This window comes from Oncorhynchus keta, chromosome 14, assembly GCF_023373465.1.
Source record: "Oncorhynchus keta strain PuntledgeMale-10-30-2019 chromosome 14, Oket_V2, whole genome shotgun sequence".
Lineage (NCBI taxonomy): Eukaryota > Metazoa > Chordata > Actinopteri > Salmoniformes > Salmonidae > Oncorhynchus > Oncorhynchus keta.
In genome coordinates, this window is record NC_068434.1 from 67,113,622 (window position 1) to 67,136,870 (window position 23,249).

The 23,249-nt window shown below is 43.4% G+C and overlaps 1 protein-coding gene across 3 annotated transcripts in view; it reads right to left on the minus strand.

The window, feature by feature from the left end:
* The window catches only part of mrvi1 (murine retrovirus integration site 1 homolog), a 30,576-nt gene extending 17,109 nt beyond the window's left edge, over positions 1–13,467 (minus strand). Inside the window, exons 1-4 of one of the 3 annotated variants that reach the window (XM_052462201.1) lie at positions 13,442–13,467; positions 7,126–7,240; positions 6,669–6,829; positions 6,028–6,291 (exon numbers count right to left, since the gene is read on the minus strand). The gene's annotated coding sequence lies outside the window, so the exon portion shown is untranslated. Of the gene's footprint in view, positions 1–6,027; positions 6,292–6,668; positions 6,830–7,125; positions 7,241–9,909; positions 10,213–13,441 lie in introns of those variants that run through there. The other 2 variants (XM_035786946.2, XM_052462202.1) reach the window with 2 other exon arrangements.
* Positions 13,468–23,249: the final 9,782 nt, after the last annotated feature.

Genomic DNA, 23,249 nt, shown 5'->3' on the forward strand with positions numbered 1-23,249 from the left:
TAAGAACATCCTAAAGATTGATTCCATACATCGTTTGACATGTTTCTACGACTTGTAACGGAACTTTTCAAGTTTGTCTGGACGTAGTGCTCGCGCCTCATGAAGATGGATTACTGGGCTGAACACTCTAACAACAAGTGGCTATTTGGTCATAAATGATGGACTTTATGGAACAAATCAGTAATTATTGTTGTTGATTGTCGAACTGGGATTCCTGGGAGTGCATTCTGATGAAGATCATCTAAGGTAAGTGAATATTTATAATGTTATTTCGAACTTCTGTTGACTCCAACATGGCGGATATTTATTTGGCTGGATTGGGCTCTGAGCGCCGTACTCAGATTATGCTTTTTCCGTAAAGTTTTTTTAAAATCTGCCACAGCGGTTGCATTAAAGAGAAGTCTATCTTTAATTCTGTGAATAACACTTGTATCTTTTATCAATGTTTATTTATATGTATTTCTGGGATTTGATGTGGCTATCTGCAAAATCACCGGATGTTTTGGAATCAAAACATTACTGCACGTAACGCGCCAATGTAAACTAAGATTTTTGGATATACATATGCACATTATCGAACAAAACATACATGTATTGTGTAACATGATGTCCTATGAGTGTCATCTGATGAAGATCATCAAAGGTTAGTGATTCATTTTATCTATATTTCTGCTTTTTGTGACTCCTGTCTTTTTTGACTTGGCTCTGACCTAACATAATCATATGTTGTGCTTTCGCTGTAAAGCCTTTTTTAAATCGGACATGATGGGTAGATTAACAAGAAGTTTATCTTTTATTTGCTGTATTGGACTTGTTAATGTGTGAAAGTTACATATTTCTAAAAAATATTTTTGAATTTCGGGCGCTGCCTTTTCAGTGGAATATTGTCGAGGGGTTCCGCTAGAAAGGTTAATAAACTGCATGCTTTCCTGAGTTGTAGTTGGAGGACCACACAACATAAGATATGATAGTTAGTATATAAATATTTGCCCATGAAGGCGTTTCCAGCGCTATTTCTCAGATTATTAATTTAACCGACACAAAAAGATCCCACCATGACGAACAAACAAATTGTTTGTTGGCATTTATACAATTGTACCGGCATTTTATGTTTCCATCAGCCCGGTCGTGACTTTTTTCACGCGTTAATTAATCCGCATGAAATGGTTGCATGAAAACGTGGTTAATAAGATACTTAATTGCTATCCAGAAATGATTGGATATTAAGATAGGAATGGCTGGATTGGGCCTTTAAACTTTGCAAACATTGTAAAGTGAAAGAGTCTCAGCGTCACTCTGTTACAATGGATTTGCCCTTCTCTCAAATAACTTGGTTATGATGCAATGAATTATCATTGCAATATTCCAGATCCAGCACAAATCTCTAGCGGCATATTACTGTAATAACGTCTCAGACAAACCATCACACAGACATGTCAGCTGCTTCTCTCTAGTGTTAAACCTGACTAGCAAGTCCTGCAGCTTCCAGCACTGTTCATAAACAAATGTGACCTTTGTCTCCCCAGAGGCGGGGGCGGATGAGCCAAATTAATCTGGGAGAACGGGAATCCCAGAGGAACGCATTCTTCCAGCTATTAAAGTTATACTTGTGTAATTCTGAGAATGAACAAAGAAAAACAAGATACCGTTGCCTTGCAACGAATCTGAACATCTATGACAGGCAAATCAAACTGGGAGGGCAGCGAGGTAGCACAATGGAGGATGAAAGGTTAGCAGTGTCGCAATTAAATCAAGGTTAGAGCAAGGTTAGTTTGAACTACCATATTTACACTAAAACGAGCATATCTAACCACACAATTGCAATCACAGTCGCAGTTATATCGCAATCACAATTGCAGTTATGCTTATCCTGTCCATTTCAACATGCCCATGGAAATAATACACTCGGAAAATGTCATTCAGCAGAGCCAGAATCATCTAAATCAGACATGCCATCAGTCAGAGCTCTGTCGGGGTTGACGGAGGTCACATTCTTACCGGAGTCTCCCTCTCTGAGCCTAATGGTCTCTCCAGGACTCCCTGCCTCCATTCCAACCCCGCCCAGCCCAGGCCGTCCTCCCTCATCCTGCCCTGCCTCTCTATCCATCAGCCAACCCGTGCCCCCCACAGCCAGCACTCAAGCACCACTCACTCCGCTTCTCGGTATGGGAGGGGGTTTTTGTGTAGGAAACCATGGCTTTGGAAGGATGACTTCCGGCGCCGACAGAGATGGCCGCCTCGCTTCACGTTCCTAGGAAACTATGCAGTTTTTTGTTTTTTTACGTGTTATTTCTTACATTAGTACCCCAGGTCATCTTAGGTTTCATTACATACAGTCGAGAAGAACTACTGAATATAAGATCAGCGTCAACTCACCATCAGTACGACCAAGAATATGTTTTCCGCGACGCGGATCCTGTGTTCTGCCTTACAAACAGGACAACGGAATGGATCGCATGCAGCGACCCAAGGAAACGACTCCGAAAAGAGGGAAACGAGGCGGTATTCTGGTCAGACTCCGAAAAAGGGCACATCGCGCACCACTCCCCAGCATTCTTCTTGCCAATGTCCAGTCTCTTGACAACAAGGTTGACGAAATCCGAGCAAGGGTAGCATTCCAGAGGGACATCAGAGACTGCAACGTTCTCTGCTTCACGGAAACATGGCTTACTGGGAAGACGCTATCCGATGCGGTGCAGCCAACAGGTTTCTCCACGCATCGCGGCGACAGAAACAAACATCTTTCTGGTAAGAAGAGTGGCGGGGGCGTATGCCTCATGACTAACGAGACATGGTGTGATGAAGGAAACATACAGGAACTCAAATCCTTCTGTTCACCTGATTTAGAATTCCTCACAATCAAATGTAGACCGCATTATCTTCCAAGAGAATTCTCTTCGATTATAATCACAGCCGTATATACCCCCCCCCAAGCAGACACATCGATGGCTCTGAACGAACTTTATTTAACTCGTTGCAAACTGGAAACCATTTATCCGGAGGCTGCATTCATTGTAGCTGGGGATTTTAACAAAGCTAATCTGAAAACAAGACTCCCTAAATTGTATCAGCATATCGATTGCGCAACCAGGGGTGGTAAAACCTTGGATCATTGTTACTCTAACTTCCGCGACGCATATAAGGCCCTGCCCCTTTCGGAAAAGCTGACCACGACTCCATTTTGCTGATCCCTGCCTACAGGCAGAAACTAAAACAAGAGGCTCCCACGCTGAGGTCTGTCCAACGCTGGTCCGACCAAGCTGACTCCACACTCCAAGACTGCTTCCATCACGTGGACTGGGACATGTTTCGTATTGCGTCAGATAGTGGTCCTTCTGTAGCTCAGTTGGTAGAGCATGGCGCTTGTAACGCCAGGGTAGTGGGTTCGATTCCCGGGACCACCCATACGTAGAATGTATGCACACATGACTGTAAGTCGCTTTGGATAAAAGCGTCTGCTAAATGGCATATATTATTATATTATAGATAGGAATATTGCCGAATACGCTGATTCGGTGTGCGAGTTCATTAGAACGTGCGTCGAAGATGTCGTTCCCATAGCAACGATAAAAACATTCCCTAACCAGAAACCGTGGATTGATGGCAGCATTCGCGTGAAACTGAAAGCGCGAACCACTGCTTTTAATCAGGGCAAGGTGTCTGGTAACATGTCCGAATATAAACAATGCAGCTATTCCCTCCGCAAGGCTATTAAACAAGCTAAGCGTCAGTACAGAGACAAAGTGGAATCTCAATTCAATGGCTCAGACACAAGAGGCATGTGGCAGGGTCTACAGTCAATCACGGACTACAAGAAGAAACCCAGCCCAGTCACGGACCAGGATGTCTTGCTCCAAGGCAGACTAAATAACTTTTTGCCCGCTTTGAGGACAATACAGTGCCACTGACACGGCCTGCAACGAAAACATGCGGTCTCTCCTTCACTGCAGCCGAGGTGAGTAAGACATTTAAACGTGTTAACCCTCGCAAGGCTGCAGGCCCAGACGGCATCCCCAGCCGCGCCCTCAGAGCATGCGCAGACCAGCTGGCCGGTGTGTTTACGGACATATTCAATCAATCCCTATACCAGTCTGCTGTTCCCACATTCTTCAAGAGGGCCACCATTGTTCCTGTTCCCAAAAAAGCTATGGTAACTGAGCTAAACGACTACCGCCCCGTAGCACTCACTTCCGTCATCATGAAGTGCTTTGAGAGACTAGTCAAGGACCATATCACCTCCACCCTACCTGACACCCTAGACCCACTCCAATTTGCTTACCGCCCAAAAAGGTCCACAGACGACGCAATCTCAACCACACTGCACACTGCCCTAACCCACCTGGACAAGAGGAATACCTATGTGAGAATGCTGTTCATCGACTACAGCTCGGCATTCAACACCATAGTACCCTCCAAGCTCGTCATCAAGCTCGAGACCCTGGGTCTCGACCCCGCCCTGTGCAACTGGGTACTGGACTTCCTGACGGGCCGCCCCCAGGTGGTGAGGGTAGGCAACAACATCTCCTCCCCGCTGATCCTCAACACGGGGGCCCCACAAGGGTGCGGTCTGAGCCCTCTCCTGTACTCCCTGTTCACCCACGACTGCGTGGCCACGCACGCCTCCAACTCAATCATCAAGTTTGCGGACGACACAACAGTGGTAGGCTTGATTACCAACAACGACGAGACGGCCTACAGGGAGGAGGTGAGGGCCCTCGGAGTGTGGTGTCAGGAAAATAACCTCACACTCAACATCAACAAAACTAAGGAGATGATTGTGGACTTCAGGAAACAGCAGAGGGAACACCCCCCTATCCACATCGATGGAACAGTAGTGGAGAGGGTAGCAAGTTTTAAGTTCCTCGGCATACACATCACAGACAAACTGAATTGGTGCACTCACACTGACAGCGTCGTGAAGAAGGCGCAGCAGCGCCTCTTCAACCTCAGGAGGCTGAAGAAATTTGGCTTGTCACCAAAAGCACTCACAAACTTCTACAGATGCACAATCGAGAGCATCCTGGCGGGCTGTATCACCGCCTGGTACGGCAACTGCTCCGCCCTCAACCGTAAGGCTCTCCAGAGGGTAGTGAGGTCTGCACAACGCATCACCGGGGGCAAACTACCTGCCCTCCAGGACACCTACACCACCCGATGTTACAGGAAGGCCATAAAGATCATCAAGGACATCAACCACCCGAACCACTGCCTGTTCACCCTGCTATCATCCAGAAGGCGAGGTCAGTACAGGTGCATCAAAGCTGGGACCGAGAGACTGAAAAACAGCTTCTATCTCAAGGCCATCAGACTGTTAAACAGCCACCACTAACATTGAGTGGCTGCTGCCAACACACTGTCATTGACACTGACCCAACTCCAGCCACTTTAAACATGGGATTGATGGGAAATGATGTAAATATATCACTAGCCACTTTAAACAATGCTACCTTATATAATGTTACTTACCCTACATTATTCATCTCATATGCATACGTATATACTGTACTCTACATCATCGACTGCATCCTTATGTAATACATGTATCACTAGCCACTTTAACTATGCCACCTTGTTTACTTTGTCTACATACTCATCTCATATGTATATATTGTACTCGATACCATCTACTGTATGCTGCTCTGTACCATCACTCATTCATATATCCTTATGTACATATTCTTTATCCCCTTACACTGTGTATAAGACAGTAGTTTTGGAATTGTTAGTTAGATTACTTGTTGGTTATCACTGCATTGTCAGAACTAGAAGCACAAGCATTTTGCTACACTCGCATTAACATCTGCTAACCATGTGTATGTGACAAATAAAATTTGATTTGATTTGATTTGATGTGGACACCTTAAATGGGTAAAATAACTTGCTTATGTTTCTGTCTCTGCCCATTTAGAATATTGTGTGTGTGTTTATTTTTGAACTACAATGATTTGGGAATCACTCGAGTATTTAATAATAAAAGAGACTATCCTCATTAAAGTAATCATTAAAAAGTGTTCAGTCCTAACTTACCTTATCTGAGCCTGTTATTAAAACAGTCGGTAGATCTCGAGAATGGAAACTCCCACAATGCTCTAGATCACACCCAATATCTGTTGGTTGTAATGCATTGCTCCTCCCACTATCTTCTGGTTCAGAGGCTTTACTACCAGCACTGTCTTCTGGTTTGATGGCTGACTCCTCCCACAGTCTCCAGGTGGCAATGCTTGGCCACTCCCACAGTCGCAGGCCTCTGGCTGACAGTAGTCACGGCAACTAGGATCCTCCGATCTGAGACTGATCAAACACATCAACACACTGTTCTTCATCTATAATCAACAGTTAAATCTCTCCAAAATCATATCAAACACAATTATAACCAGTATATCAGCTTGAATATGTGTAATAACTTCCACAGCTTCCTGCTATGTGAAATACCACTACCTCCTCATTCTAAACCCGGAGAGGTGGGCCTTTCCTAACACACTTTATGCAATCCTCTGACAGTTCCCGCTTCCTCCTAGGAATATACTGAGTGCCCCTGTAACTTATCGGGAGCTGGTGTGGCATCCCTGCACAGTCTCACCTTAGCCTAGCTCTTCAGTGTGGGGGATGTTAATCTAAACACATGCAATATCCTCTTCCTGTAAAAGAGAGAGAATATAAACACTAACCCTGCTACATTCTCCTCAGTGCGAGCGGCAGCGTGACTGACACAGGCAGACTGGGGGGGGTGTATCCGTTGGGACGGTAAGTGAAGGGGCACACTCGTACTGGAGGAAGACTTGTGATGGGGACACTGGGGGTGTTTGTGTCTCTGACACTGGGATGGAACCTATGAGAGGGAGGAACCAACACGGTCAGACAGGGAGGTCCCATTCACACTAACAACATGGCAGTATAGGCAGTAGCAGACATTTGAAAACAAAACGCATTAAACAAGCAGATGGACAGGAGATAGGAGCAGAAATGACAGGCAGATGAATGGTGGCACTGTATAACCTGCCAAAAGGAAGTGGAAGATATGTGAGGTGCACATGAGCATTTCACTGTACCTATTTTACCTGCTGTAAACTGTGTATGTGACGAATACATTGGATTTTGATTTGAAGACGACAGTGGATCTATTACCTAAAAATGCAGGTGCAGGACCATTGCTGCTGGTACTGTTGTGCTTTTGGTCAGGACATTGGGCTTGGCTTGTTTTGTTGTCATCAGTGCAGGGTGCCTCTGAATCGTCACAGCTCTGACAGAGCGAAAACAACATCTTCCATTAATCCATTCATGAACTATGATGTGTCATCCACACTCAACATCTCCTAGCCCCTACCTATGTTTAATAATATTTTATGGGGCTGTTAGCTGTATCAGATCTAGCCGATTTTGACGTAATAAAAAAAGAGAGAATGCATCAATGGATTTTTCTGACATGCCGGCAATGAGGAATTCCGTGTCATGTGTTCAGTATACACTAAACAGAAGGGAAAAACAATAAGCTGTAGAACAGAACACATTCACCCTCTTATCTTTGCTCATAAGTAATCCAGAGTGCACATTTCAATGAGGAATGGCTTCCTGAGTCCAGACACAGTACAGTAACAGTGTATGCTGGTAAATGTCATGACAAATATGGCTAACGTGGCTAGAGGATGCTGGGAACGTGAGGCTAATAGACCTATCCCTCACAAGGGAGGAAGTAGACTGTTTAGTGGTCTCCTAGGAACAAGAGGGATATTTAGACAAAGCCTCAGGAAGATTTTTTACATGTATTTTTACCTTCATTTAACTAGGCAAGTCAGTTAAGAACAACTTCTTATTTACAATGACGAGGCCCCGGTGCACAACTGAGCAAGAGGACAAGTACATTAGAGTGTCTAGTTTGAGAAATAGATACCTCTCAAGTCCTCAACTGGCAGGTTCATTAAATAGTACCCGCAAAACCCCAGTCTCAACGTCAACAGTGAAGAGGCGACTCTGGGATGCTGGCCTTAAATCACTATCCTGTTATGGCCTTCACAAAACACAATGTCCAGATAGGCCAACTTCCTACAACTGGAGCTGTGTTGAACCACTCATAGACAACACAAAATGCACCCGGATCTCCTGTCTAACATACTACAATAAACATATAATTGATTTGTCATGAACGTTTATAACCAGCTGTTATAAATCTCTAGTGCATTATCAAACATCAGAGAATGCTATTTTCATTAGTGTGAGGGTATAGTGAGGTCAGGTTCAGTACCGAAGGTCTCCTCCTTATCAAGCCTGCGTATTTACTCCTACACACTTCTATATCTGTACATGATGAAGGAGATGACATAGAGAGAACACTTTCAGATACTGATAAACACAAACTAAAGAACAGTCACACAGTGACATACAAAGGCAGTCCAGAAAGACTGCTGTACTGTGACTGCAACATTGCAAGGGTTTTGAGACACTGTAAAGCATTTTTTATTTCTTTCAAATTAATATTATTATTATTAATTGGTTCCACAGCTTTTTGTTTTGTTTACTCAACTTTTCGTTCAGTTTTACCTGAACTTAAAAAAATGTGTTGACCCAAACTTAGCTCTAACATTTGAAAAAGTAGGCAAAATTTCAGTCAACTTTAAACAATGTTTGCTTAAATTGTCTCATATGTTCATTCAACTATAAATTATTATTTGGGTGGCGTAGCAGGAAGACCAGAAGGCCTTGAACCAAGAGGTTGTGAGTTCAAATCCCAGGTGAGGACATGTTGAATAATAAGGACTGTATACATGCACAATGTAATCATGTATGTCAATGTGTGTCAAATAGTTGAAAACCTTGTATGTTAACAGCACTGTGTGTGTAACTAATTCCACAGCCTTTTTTTAGGTAAGATGCCCAAATAATATTTTTGTTGTTGAATGAACACATGAGAAAGTTTAGCACACATCATTTTAAGTTGTTAGAATTGTTGCCATAGTTTTCTCAAGTTGAAACTAAGTTTGGATCAACCCGTTTTATTTGTTCAGGTAACACTTGAGTAAACAAGTTGAGGAAACAAAAAATGTTGTGGACCCAGTTACAATTAGTTGAAACAACTAGATTTGTGGGTGCCGTTTTTTTTCTTTTTTACAGTGCAACACTGGAATCTAGAAGCAATGTCCTGGACTGAGATAGTTTCTGGGAGTCCACAGTGAGAGTCAATTTCAAAGCAAACAGAATCAAGGGGGCCAAGCTGAGCTGAGCTGAGGGCCACAGAGTTAACTCACGGCAAGGCAGAGGGCTGGCCTCGCTGCTCTCTCATGATAAAATGAGCTGAGCAGAGCATTTTCCGACCCCCTTCTCACCTGTTACGTAAGCTCTCTGCCTGTTGCCAGATTAGTTTAAAATGTGGTTGTGTGAAGCACAGGGAGTACAGAACCAGCAGAGGAAGTGGTGGTTACATAGCCACCATCCCAGATAACAGGATATGGTGGGAATGTGAGAAAGATGAGAGATGGATGGTGAACGATAGAGGGGGATGCAAGTGAGCTTGTTTAAAACACCAATGCCATTTAGATGATCATGGCTATATACAGTATCGCAATAAAACAAATAAATCATTAGCATCTGCTGGTCCATGCATAGAATCCTAGTATCTGCAACTTTCAACCAAGTCTTGTAATTATTGTTCTCCCTTAGCAAACCATTACTATCTTCCCAATAAGTGACAGCCTGTAAACCCTCACAAGAGATATACATATTCCAACATAATCCCAAAATGATGATGAACTGCGCAACTGTTTAACATGGCTGTCAACTCGATGCACATAGCCAAAGATACTAATGATAAAGTGCATGTCATGCAGCTGCAGACTCTTATCTCTAAACAAATAAAATGTGCATGCAATACATCATCTCTACCTGTCCACAGAGCAGAGAATAGATCAATAGCTGTACCTGTAACCTCCTGTAAGAGATACAACCTCCACTGCTTAGCTCCACATAAACTCCACATAAAACACCCGACAGAACTTTCCCTCAGTCAAACTGTAATTCCCAGATTTTTTTCACAGAAAACCTAACTATCCCTAGCTGTCTCTTTTCCTTTCTTTTCCCTGTCTTTTTTTTCCCAGCACCAGCCTCTCTTTCACTCCTGGGAGCTTTGACCATTTAAGGAGAAGGCTCTGTGTGCCTCTCTGGGCTGCTGCTGTGTATGTGTACAGCTTTTCTCTGAGGCTGCCGCTCCACTCCACTCAGCCCTGACTGATCACATCTCCTGAATTACACTCCAACTCTGAGCTCCAACTCTGAGCTCGTACTCTGCCTGGGAGCGCCAAGTCACTATTTTTTTCTCTCTGTGATCATTCTTGTGGGGGCAGAGGTCTGACCAGGGAATGATAGAGTTTGATCAAAACACTGTATAACTCAAACTATCATTCCTCCATCCCCCACCAGATCGGAGTCTAGGACATGGTTTAGGGTGGAAACAGTCTTCCAGGCAGTCACATAACCTCAAGAAATGAAGAGTGGGTGGGTAGCTCCTACTGAGCCCCTAAAATAAACACACAGACAAACAAACATTCATACTCATGCACACATGTGCATCCTCTGTTCTGTACATACAGAGGCAAACAGACTAAAAAAGCTCTTCTGATAAACTTCTCGAATATTATGGATTATCTGAGGTTCTAAGCTTTTTTTTTGCAGATAATTAATAGACCATAAGACCATAAGAGACAGTATGAGAAACAAGGGACACTACATATCACATAAAGTAAGTGGAAGGTGGAACCAGTAACAGCAGACACATTGTGGAACCTATTTACATTTGGAATCAGATCTCAACAAAGAGAAAAGGCCTTCTGTTAGTGTGTGATTATTCAATGATCCAATAATGACACAGCTAGCCTGTATCTCACTGTTCTGGGAGCAGCGGTACAGTTTGCTCTAATATGGGCTGACAGGCCTCTGCTACAGTGTGAGGATAATTGTTTATCTCATGTTTGGGTGTTTGAAGCCCAGAAAGGATTAGAGAGGAAAGGAGAAAGGGCTGTAGAAAACATTCTAGATATTCCTCTCGTATTTAACTCGATTAAAGGGTGGCAGGTAGCCTAGTGGTTAGAGCATTGGACAAGTAACTGAAAGGTTGCAAGATCAAATCCCTTAGCCTGAAAAGGGCAGTTAACCCACTGTTCCTAGGCCGTTATTGAAAATAAGAATTTGTTCTTAACTGACTTGCCTAGTTAAATACTGTATAACTTTCCCCATTCTGATGACCAGGTGGCGAATCGCATCTCTGCATGTCTGGCAGACATATCAGTGTGGATGACGGATCACCACCTCAAGCTGAACCTCGGCAAGACGGAGCTGCTCTTCCTCCCGGGGAAGGACTGCCCGTTCCATGATCTCGCCATCACGGTTGACAACTCCATTGTGTCCTCCTCCCAGAGCGCTAAGAACCTTGGCGTGATCCTGGACAACACCCTGTCGTTCTCAACTAACATCAAGGCGGTGGCCCGTTCCTGTAGGTTCATGCTCTACAACATCCGCAGAGTACGACCCTGCCTCACACAGGAAGCGGCGCAGGTCCTAATCCAGGCACTTGTCATCTCCCGTCTGGATTACTGCAACTCGCTGTTGGCTGGGCTCCCTGCCTGTGCCATTAAACCCCTACAACTCATCCAGAACGCCGCAGCCCGTCTGGTGTTCAACCTTCCCAAGTTCTCTCACGTCACCCCGCTCCTCCGCTCTCTCCACTGGCTTCCAGTTGAAGCTCGCATCCGCTACAAGACCATGGTGCTTGCCTACGGAGCTGTGAGGGGAACGGCACCTCAGTACCTCCAGGCTCTGATCAGGCCCTACACCCAAACAAGGGCACTGCGTTCATCCACCTCTGGCCTGCTCGCCTCCCTTCCACTGAGGAAGTACAGTTCCCGCTCAGCCCAGTCAAAACTGTTCGCTGCTCTGGCCCCCCCAATGGTGGAACAAACTCCCTCACGACGCCAGGACAGCGGAGTCAATCACCACCTTCCGGAGACACCTGAAACCCCACCTCTTTAAGGAATACCTAGGATAGGATAAAGTAATCCTTCTCACCCCCCCCCTTAAAAGATTTAGATGCACTATTGTAAAGTGGCTGTTCCACTGGATGTCATAAGGTGAATGCACCAATTTGTAAGTCGCTCTGGATAAGAGCGTCTGCTAAATGACTTAAATGTAAATGTAAATAAAGGTTGATTTAAAAAAAAACATGAGCTAGCGCACACCCCGACTAATAGTTTGTGTGAAGGTGCTGACTAACGGCGAATAAATGATAAACTATCAAAATAAAGAAAGTCGCACACTCTATATATAATCTCCCAGCAATTTAATGGGTATTTAACAACGTTTCGGCATCACTGTGCCTTCCTCGGGGTAATGTCATGAATACTTGAACCAGGTTATGTAGACACACAGTGCAATTAGTGTAACCAATGACAGTAGTGAGGGGTGTGTCAGAATTATTAAGTTAATTCAAATGAATTAGTGAAACTGTTAAACAATAGTATATGGCATATTAAATATATTACGCTATTGTTATCATACAGAAACATAATGAAATATTGTGCATCAACATACATTATTGTTTCATTCAATTTCACATAATAATTTCTTATTTAATTTTTGTTACATGCAATCTTTTGGTTCAACCTTAATATATAAGGATCATCATCAACTGGGGGAACATACTGTATTAAGTGTACGCTAATAAGCTGTAAAAATAATAAACATATTTCTTCAAGACACCCACATACAGGTCGAAAGATCCCTGTTAGGGGTATCATCTCATGCAAGACCAAGGGAGTATTCTATCTCATCACCTGTTCATGTGGAAAAGTCAACGTAGGACATATGAAAAGACAATTAAAACAACGCATAGCTGAACACCGCAGCAAAATCAGGTGTAAGAACATTGACTATCCAGTAGCAGCTCACTTTGTTGAAGCTAACCATCACATCTCCTCCCTCAAATACACAGGCATTGATCATGTTGTTCTACCAAGGAGAGGAGGTAACATTGAGATCCTACTACTACAAAGGGAGGCTTACTGGAAATCCTAACAAAAAACATTGACCCTTAAATGTAATGTAAATGTTAATGGTCTGAATATTGACTTTGTCTCAGGCCCTTCTTATGAACACATTTTCTTCTATAAAAAAGTCAACAAATTGAAAAATTATTTTTACAGCTTAATAGCATACACCTAATGTGTTCCCCCAGTTGAGGATGTTTAAAGTTCTTCAAACTGGTAGGCATGTTGTGTAAATCAAATGATGACCCCCTAGAAATCCATTTTAATTCCAGGTTGTGAGGCAACAAAATAGGAAAAATGCCAAGGGGGTGAATACTTTTGCAAGCCACAGTAAAATATTTTTTTCTCATTTGTTATTTTATCCTATACAACACCAAAAGTACCAACAAAATAATATATATATATATCTTTCTTACCTTTCTGCCACTGTTGTTGCCTCCTCCAGTTTGTGAATAAATGGCACCTGTTTGAACCAGAGAAAGTGAGGAGGGCTCAATTTGCATGTTACTGGTACTGTACTGTATGTCATGTAAATGAATGCCATTAAAATGCACTAAATTGGGCAGTATTCCTCTGAGGATGACGCACAGAGTGAGCTGTCTGTCTAATTGGTGGACCGGACACTATTTCAGGAAGTCCTCTACCTCATCCCCTACCTCCATTTCTAGGGGCAACAATAACCTGGCAACCAGTTTCATGGGAAGCTTGATCCTCTGGTTGAAAGCACTTGGCCCATGGCAGGCCTATTGTGTCATATCCTTTTGAACCTCTCCTGAAAGACAGTGTCGTTCCGTCATTGCGAACAAACAGAAATCTAAATGACACCAATGCTACATGCTACTTGAAGCATCCTTATCACTGAACAAGTCCTCGTGGCTTTGAGATCTATTTACAGAGGGAAATACAATGATCACAAGGATCTATAATTCATTCATGCTGGGGTCAGTGGCAGGTTGAGAAAAGAAACCACATCTCAGCTACTCAACTCCAACAGTGGACAGACAGGAATACATCCGTTCACACCTCACGTTGGCAAAACATCTCCGAAGCACTTCATTCTTGTGTAGTATTTATTTTACAACGTCGCCACCAAGAGCTCTCGGCCTCAGAAAAGCATAAACGGTCATAAGAGCCCTTTTGCTTTCTGACTCTAGTAGAAATGTCACATTTGCCCCTGCAACTGCTGATTTGTTACGTGTGGATGTAAATTGAGCCATTCTCTTGATAGTGACATACACCTGCTCCACAAGTCTTTGCTGGAGTCCTATAGGTATTTCTCACGTGAAAAAAAAAACCATACGCACCTGTACAAGTGATACTGTACATAATGATAAGGCCTACAGTACTGAATGTTCAATATTGCTTCAGTTTACCGTACTACTAAATACAAATGTTTTGGCACAAAAAGTTCAGTATGAACAAAACATACTTGAATTCTAGTTAATATGTTCTCATAAACACAAGCCCATATTAAACTTGTCCTGGTTGGTATGAAACCGATGTGCAGGGGATATAAAATTGTTTTTAAGGTTTTACGGGTAAATCGGAGTAGAGGGACTTAGTAGAATGTAGATAACAAGGTAAACAGACTGTCACGACTTCCGCCGAAGTTGGTCCCTCTCCTTGTTCGGGCAGCGTTCGGCGTCACCGGCTTTCTAGTCACCCCCGATCCATGTTTCATTTTCGTTTTGCCTTCATTGTACACACCTGGTTTCCATTCCATAATCATGTTCCTTATTTAACCCTCTGGCTTCCGTCTTTTGTTTTGTATGTGACGAAGGCTAGTATCCAACAAGCTTATTTCAGGAGATGTTACAGTCAGTGTGTTGGAATACTGGCCTTTTACTAACACCTTAACAGGCCTACATTTGCAAGGTATATTCCAAATATATTCATTTCCATGCGGGGAAGGCAGGGGGTTCATTCTGTCTTACTAGATGGAATGCATTTGATTTTGAATATCAAGCTAGAGTCGATGCTGGCATCCAGAGCTCCTTTTATGGGGAGTTCCTTCTAAAGTGAAAGCAGCCAGGAGTCGCATCAATTGGGCTAGATTACACAGCCCACATCTAGAGATACTACATTAGCCTGGTGCTGGCTTTTAGTAGTCCACATATCACATATCCCACCTGCAGTGCCTGCAGTACCTACATGCAGTATGTGCCATATTCTATGGTTGTGTGAGAATGCCTGCCAGGTGAGAATGCGTAAGGTAAGTGTCATGATGTTATTTGAGCATCAGAGGATGCTTCTGGAATATTGCTGTTCTCATGGCAGATGCTTCATTTGTTAAGCAAATAGAAGACTACTCATCACCACAAAACCCTGGCAGAACAGGGGCAAGGGTCAGGTGATAAACTACACTGTACTGTAGAACTAATGTAGTGATCTGATCACCAACACACTACAAACACTGACCAGTAGGCCTGTCCATAACAAACAACTTCCACTGATCTACAGCATTCTCAAGATTTTCCAAACTCATCAACTTGACCGTGAAGAAGGCTAGGGAACAAATAAACAATAAGGCTGTGACCTTGATTAGATAGACTCTTGTTACGGAAGTCACATGAGCATGACTCCCTTTCGTATGAACCAAAAAAAGCTGGTCTTCCCTCTAGCTGTGAGAGCAAACCACACCAAATGTTCACTGTTTACATCCCGGTGTTTCTACTGAGGGGCTTCGTCTATTCCTCCCCAGATAATAAGGCTTGGGCTCCCGAGACACAGAAAACAAGGGAAAGGCCCATGATGGCCACAGTAAAACCTTCCTGATCAGTGACACTCACCAAGGGGCCTTCAGACAATCTGCGCCAACTGCTTTGTGTACGTTACAGTCTGCTGGGCCTATTTCAGTAGCGTCCAAAGGGATTACTAATCAAAAAGAAAGTGGCTAACTCATTTGTTTTTTTCTGTGTTTCTCCTCTTACAATAGAATAGGCTCATTAATACTGCTACATTTAGTGACATACAAATGCTGTGTTTGCCCTGTATTTCAGTAGTCGTAGTCTCATCATACCGCTTATAAGGGGCCATCTAGACTTGCTGTAGCTTTCGGTCATAGGCTCTGGTGGAGAGGGATTCCTGGGTCTATCTCTGCCTATAGCTTCAACACCAGGCTGGGCTGTCTGCCCTACAGGACCTGGAGGAGAGGGGTTCCTGGATCTGTCTCTGCCTGTAGCTTCAACACCAGGCTGGGCTGTCTGCCCTACAGGACCTGGAGGAGAGGGTTTCCTGGATCTGTCTCTGCCTATAGCTTCAACATCAGGCTGGGCTGTCTGCCCTACAGGACCTGGAGGAGAGGGGTTCCTGGATCTGTCTCTGCCTATAGCTTCAACATCAGGCTGGGCTGTCTGCCCTACAGGACCTGGAGGAGAGGGTTTCCTGGATCTGTCTCTGCCTATAGCTTCAACATCAGGCTGGGCTGTCTGCCCTACAGGACCTGGAGGAGAGGGGTTCCTGGATCTGTCTCTGCCTGTAGCTTCAACATCAGGCTGGGCTGTCTGCCCTACAGGACCTGGAGGAGAGTGGTTCCTGGATCTGTCTCTGCCTATAGCTTCAACATCAGGCTGGGCTGTCTGCCCTACAGGACCTGGCAACTTCGGAACAGAAGAGAGGAAATGTAAATGAAACGGCTGTAAATAAAGTGTAAGAATTTTACCGGAGGAAAACAACCTAGTATAAAAGGTCATTAAAAGCAGATATGTGAACATAGATGTGGGGCTGCTTATTAAACATGCAGATACTAGAAGAAAAATAACTCTAAACTTTTACTGTCAGGGCTTATTTGAGCTCACTATTCTTGTAATACACAGAATAGACTATGCAAACTGACCTGAGGTTTGGCTGTGACCCTGGCCTCCAGGGCACTGAGCTGACCTTCTGTGTGCGCTGCTCTGGTCAGAGCTTCCTCCATCTTCTGAGTGATACTTTCCATCCTCTCCTTGACCTGGCTGACCCTTCGCTGACTCTCCCTGACCAGCTCAGCTGCCTCCAGGGCACTGCTGACCATGGCCTCCATCCTCCTGAGGGTCACCAGCAGACCCTCTGAGGTCACAAGCTGGGCTGCTACCTTCTCTGATCTACCTGGGTCCTCCACATGGTCTGTAGCCACAGCCACGTCCTTACACTCCTTTGATGCCTCCTCCCCAGTCTGGCCAGGTCCCTCTCTCACCGTGTTGGTCTCCTTGTCTTTGTGAAAAACACCCACCCTGTCCTGAATATTTTTGTGCTCAGCTACATCCTCCTGGGCAGTTCTCAGAGCTGACTCAAGGTGGCATAACTGCTCCCTAATCTTTGTGATGGTGTGCTTTGCCTGTTGGAGCTTGGAATCTGTGTCAGTGAGGGCCTTGCTGGGCTGGGTCAGGGTGTCTTCTGGCTTGACGTTGGTCCTACCCCCCTCCACCTTAAGGGTTCTCCACCAGTGCACCACAGCTGCCCTCTTGGCCAGGGGCTTCTGCCTCTGCTCCTGCTGCTCCCGTAGCCTCCGTTGTTCCGCCACCTTCTCCTCTCTCTCCTCCCACAGAGTCGTCTGCTGCTCCAGTTCCTTCAGTCTGGAAGAACAGCCTGGACTTTATAAACAACTCACTCACACATTGTTACATCTTGAAGCAACCAAGGATTCTAAAACTGCACTTATCTGCACTTATATTAGACAGAAAGCCAGTAATTACTGCTGATGATATAATGGTAGTCCTTATAATTGCTCTGGCAAGTAGCAACACCAGACTTTCTTTTTATTTTCCGAATGCGTTTCAATAAATAGCAACCATTGTCGTACTTTTATTATGTCAGTAATCACAACAGAAGAGAGAAGGGGATAAAAACTCACATACACATTAACCAGCTGCTGCTTGATGCTAGGCTGTTGACTGTGGGGATATGGCCTCTCCAGGGTCTCAACAGCACAACCACCAACAGAATCCAGAGTGATTGAACAGACATCAGACCCTAAAAACAGCTTTCTACACTTTTATCATTCATCAGACACAAGTGTGTGTGTGTGTGTGTGTGTGTGTGTGTCTGTGTCTGTGTGTGTGTGTGTGTGTGTGTGTGTGTGTGTGTGTGTGTGTGTGTGTGTGTGTGTGTGTGTGTGTGTGTGTGTGTGTGTGTGTGTGTGTGTGTGTGTGTGTGTGTGTGTGTGTGTGTGTGTGTGTGTGTGTGTGTGTGTGTGTGTGTGTGTGTTCTCACCCTCTCTGGGTATTGTGCGTGGAGAAGTAGGGCCGGTTCGGCAGACTTGATCCTGTGAATTGTGTTTTGGATATCTTCCCTCTGAGTGTGAGAGGATCAAACCCCACATATTGGACCAGTCATCTCCTCCAGAAATACATCATTATAATAAACCTATAGTAACACGATAGGGCTTTTGATAACCAACTGCAGAACTAAAGCCTTTGTCACCTGCTGAATGTCCTGGATCTCAGCATGCAGAGAGCGGTGGTTAGGAACCCCTCCACTCCTTCCCTGGAAACCTGTTGGACTACCACAGTGCCTGTCAAACCTAGGAATTACAGCAACACAGCACCAGGTTAAACACACTGACTCCACTGACCCCTAGCATGTCCCTTTGTGATTATGTCACTCACATACAGCACATTCTCAGTAACGAATGAGCCCCAACAAATATGGCACCTGAACAGCTGTTGGGTGAGATGTTGGCAACAAAAATAATGACGAGTAGCATATGGACATAGAAATGATTGACAGCACTTACCTCAAAAAAGCTTGCTGGGAATGCTCTGATAAATGCATAAACTCTGACTGTAGCCCCTTCAACGACAAGGAAAAAACAATTAGAGCTACTTTCTGCTAGTGCACATGCATAACTACAGGAACTTGAAATGATGAATGTTATTATGAAGATACCTCAATGATTCTGTGGTTCTCCAGATGAGAGTTCTTCAGCTTATCCATCAGTATGTCTTTCTGGAAAGAAACAATAAAAAAAATACAAATCTACCAATGCAGTCATTGTAAAACAGAGAATGAACCCTCTATGTGTGAAGGTATGGTATACTAACCGTAATGAGTTCCCTGTCTCTTACAGTCAGCATGACAAGGGTCTCTTCAAGTTCCTCCTGCAAAACAAATGAGAGGATCTCCATTACTGCACTCTTATCTCAGTGACAGACAGAGATGTTCTGGCCAACAGTTCTTACCCTCATCTCAGCATTAACCTTTCTCAATTTGTTGAGACAATCTTCAAAACAAGTCCCCTCGAGTGTGAGTTGTTCATTCTGCAGATATAAAAGTGATTGTGTCACGCACATATAATATACAGTATGTGACATCACACACTTTGTACATTTATTATGAAATAATAATAAAGATCAAATGTACCTTGTCTTCAAGCACTTTAACGTGTGCTTTCAGACAGTCACATTCTTTGCTCTAAAATGGAAGATTTTTTTTTTATATGGAAATGTATGCATTCCAATAAAAATCATCCACCCTCTGGTCTAAGACATTTGTATACCATTTCCTTATATGTAATTTCCTGCTAAGAGCTGAGTGCAGTACCAGTTTGCAGCTGCTAGCCTGGGCTTGGCTGGCTCTCTCCTGTGCCTCCATCAGGGATCTCCTGGCATCCTCAAGCTCCTCCACAAGGGACCTGGTTCTCCTTGCTGACCGCTGGGCACTGGGGATGTCACATAAACAGTTTTACAACAGTAAATCATCAGAACTACCACGCCTTGCAATAATGAATCCATATAATGTTCCACCATATCAAAACAACATATTGCTCCATCCTCACAGACAGTACCTGGCCAGCTTGGCACTTAGTTCAGTGATCTCCACTGTGAGCTGCAGGTTGGTGTCCTCACCCTGAGATACAGTCCTCAACAGGCTGTTGTTCTGCTTACTCATTCTACTGTACGCATGCTCCAGCTCAGACACAGTGGCCAACAGCTCCCTGGAGTCACTAGAGCCAAATGAGTAGTCAGATTTACAGCATTAATACATTTACATTTGACATTTTAGTAATTTAGCAGATGCTCTTATCCAGAGTGACTTGCAGTTAGTGCATTCATCTTGAGATAGCTAAGTGAGACAACCACATCTCACAGGCATAGAAAGTAACATTTTCCTCAACAACGTAGCTGTCAGTAGAGTCAGAGCTAGAAGGGTGTGTGGGTGTGTGTGGGGGGGGTAAGTGTATTTAAAAAGGGGAGGTGAGGAGGACGATTATTTAAGATACTGTTTGAAGAGGTAGGGTTTCAGATGATTTTGAAAAATGGGCAGGGACTCTGCTGTACTAGCTTCAGGGGGAAGCTGGTTCCACCCCTGGGGTGCCAGGACGGAGAATAGCTTGGACTGGACTGAGCGGGAGATGCCAATGCGAGCTTCAACTGGAAACCAGTTGAATACAGTAGAATACAGAAAAAGTACTGCATAGAAAGAGTCAAATCATGAGTGACTGAGAAAGCTGAATAACTTACCAATAACACTGTTCTCTCTCTGAGAAGGCAGTTTCAGGACCTGAGAAATCCATCTGTGAAAGAACAACACAATGAGTGAATTACACTGATATCTGAGACAGATTCCCAGGCTGCCTACAAAAGCAAAACCTTACCATTTATAGACACTTTACAAGGGTTTTCCCCTGAAATATGTTTGTCGTCCTCATGCATGCTGAAAGATACAAACAATCATTTTTCTCCAATTATAGATACAAAGCGGATTAGCAGGTTAACCAATGTTATATCAAAATAAATCACACAAACAGATGTAATCAACTAAAAATGTCAGTCATTTTTAGTGGCAGAATTTCTGAGGCATGTTGTTGATTATAAGGCTGCTGCAGATGAACATTCTATAGCAGTTAGCTGTCTGAAGGTTTTTTCTTTACCCATCCTGGTGGCACTGGGCAATCCACTCCATCATGGTGGATTGGAATTTGGCCCTGCTAATAGCGGGGTCCCGGCACTCAGGGTCCAGCATACAATTCAAAGCATTCAGCCTGTCCTGTTCTGGGCTCTGGCTAGTCATAGTCTGCAGGTACTGCATGATCGTGGAGGCCAGAACCTCTCCTATTTGAGAACAAAGACTTAGGAAGCATGCGAGTACACAAAGAGAACACTAATGTACCGCTGTTATTACAAGAGATGATCTGTACCTGTGCCAGTGGTATTGCATGCCTCAAATGTTATATCAAGAAGCTCTTCCTCAGAAAATGTACTTGTGTCCATGGATTCTTCAGTAGAATCCTCTGGTCCATAGCTGCTCCACACTAAAACATCCATTTGGCTATGTCATGTACAATTTCAAAATTAGCGAATGCAGAAGTCAAAATGCAGTGGTGAAAGTAGTTTTAAACTTAAATGTCTAAACTTAAGCATTCTGTTTCCTGATCTGAGAAAATAAATGCCTGGTTATCAAGATGTTCTGTCTTATAATAATGTTTAGTGCCATTGACAATATGTAAATATTAACATCAATGCTTACTTTCATTGCTGTCCGGTACCAGGTAATGCTCTATGGAGCTAACTCCAGAGTCCCTTGAGAGTGCTCGTGCAATGTATCCCCTTCTGTCATCTCTCATCGGCCTGGTCTTAGTTGAAGACTGGCTGCTTTCATGGTTCTCACCGTGGCTGCTCAGAAGATTAAACTCAGATTTTTCATAATGAAAACTCTGACCTCCATTCATTAAGTTCTCCGAGGCCATAACATCTCTCTGTATAAAGAAAAATATGACATTGCATATAAAATACTTGTCATACTGGTTTACAAATGAGTCTGAAAAAGTCGGAAGTTTGAGTTTGAAGAAATTGTTAGAATCGTAGTGTTGTTTTTGTAAGTAAAATATCAAATATGTCTATTTGATTGTGGGGGGAAAGTCTGAGTTAGAATAGTCCTTAACAAGCCATCGCTGGAGAAGTGCATTATCTGCATATAATACCATACTTACATGCACGGTAATGTATTAAGATCCAGTTAGAATGGGAATGTTCTTTTGTTAACTTGTGTTTCCTGAACTCAGGTGTTTTTTCCTTTTGGGTCCCTGGGCAAGAGAAAGGAATGACCCCTCAGAACTTTAACCTAACCAGAGACTAGATTTGTGACAGTCATGTAACTGAAACTGCAGGTCAGTCAACAGCACACAAAGCAAAGAAAGACTGTGGAAACATTACAAAATAAAACAGAGAGAGGTTGTCTAAGCTTACTAGATGTCAAGTAGTCTGCATTAGATGTGTACAGTTATTAATTAATCAAGATTGCATTATGAAGTTATACAAGACATATATACTTACCCTAACCATGTTAGATATATTAGAAAAGGGTGAGAATACATACAAATAAGGTCTTTACCTCCCAGCTGAGGAATATTCCTTTGAAAGCTGCAGAAAATGTTCATTCGAAAACATATAATAACTAGCTACATCTCATCACATGCACCCTCACGCACCCTAATTTTAGACAGCTCTATTGCTGCCAGTTTGCAGTGGGAAACCCTCAAGATGCTCTTCAGTGAGTGTAGCCTTTGCCTGTTTTGATCATTCACTGCCACACATCAAAACCAGCTGACACCCCCACCCCCTCCCCTCAGCTCCACCGATTGCTGGCTCAAGCCAGCAAACAATAACACAGTTAATTGACTTTTTGAATTAACATTAGTCAGTTTAACATATCAAATTATTCTAGATCATCTGCATAACATCTCACGCATAAACCAATAGGACATCACCAGGTTGTTTTTGTTCATACAGTAGTGATCAGAATCTTTTGGATAGGACAGGGTCAATGAAGACCTGAACTGGGCACAGGTCACAGAAACACATCACAGAGGATTATCACAATTATAACAGCTTTTATTATTGTCTTATTTTTCCCTCCCTTAAGCAATCACCAATCAAATATTTATTTCCCTTTCTTGTCTTTTATTATTTGTAGATCAGTCAGTCATAATGTACCCATGATACATCACGGTTTTGATGCTCTCGAACACGACCACTATGGAGCTCGGATGGAAAGGCACACTGCATAATGAACTAATTCAAGTTCCCTACTTTGCGCATGGTAAAATAGTGAAAACAACACAATTTATTATTAACAAACATTTACAGATTTCTAAACAACTAGTATACCTACAACTTTTGAAAATACAACAAATACTACTGTGAAAATACAGAATGTTTCTCTTTCAGTCGAAAGAAGTTTAGGCTGCCAAGAAGAGAGATAAAACATGTGCTACCGGTATTACACCAGTGGGTCATATTATTTCAC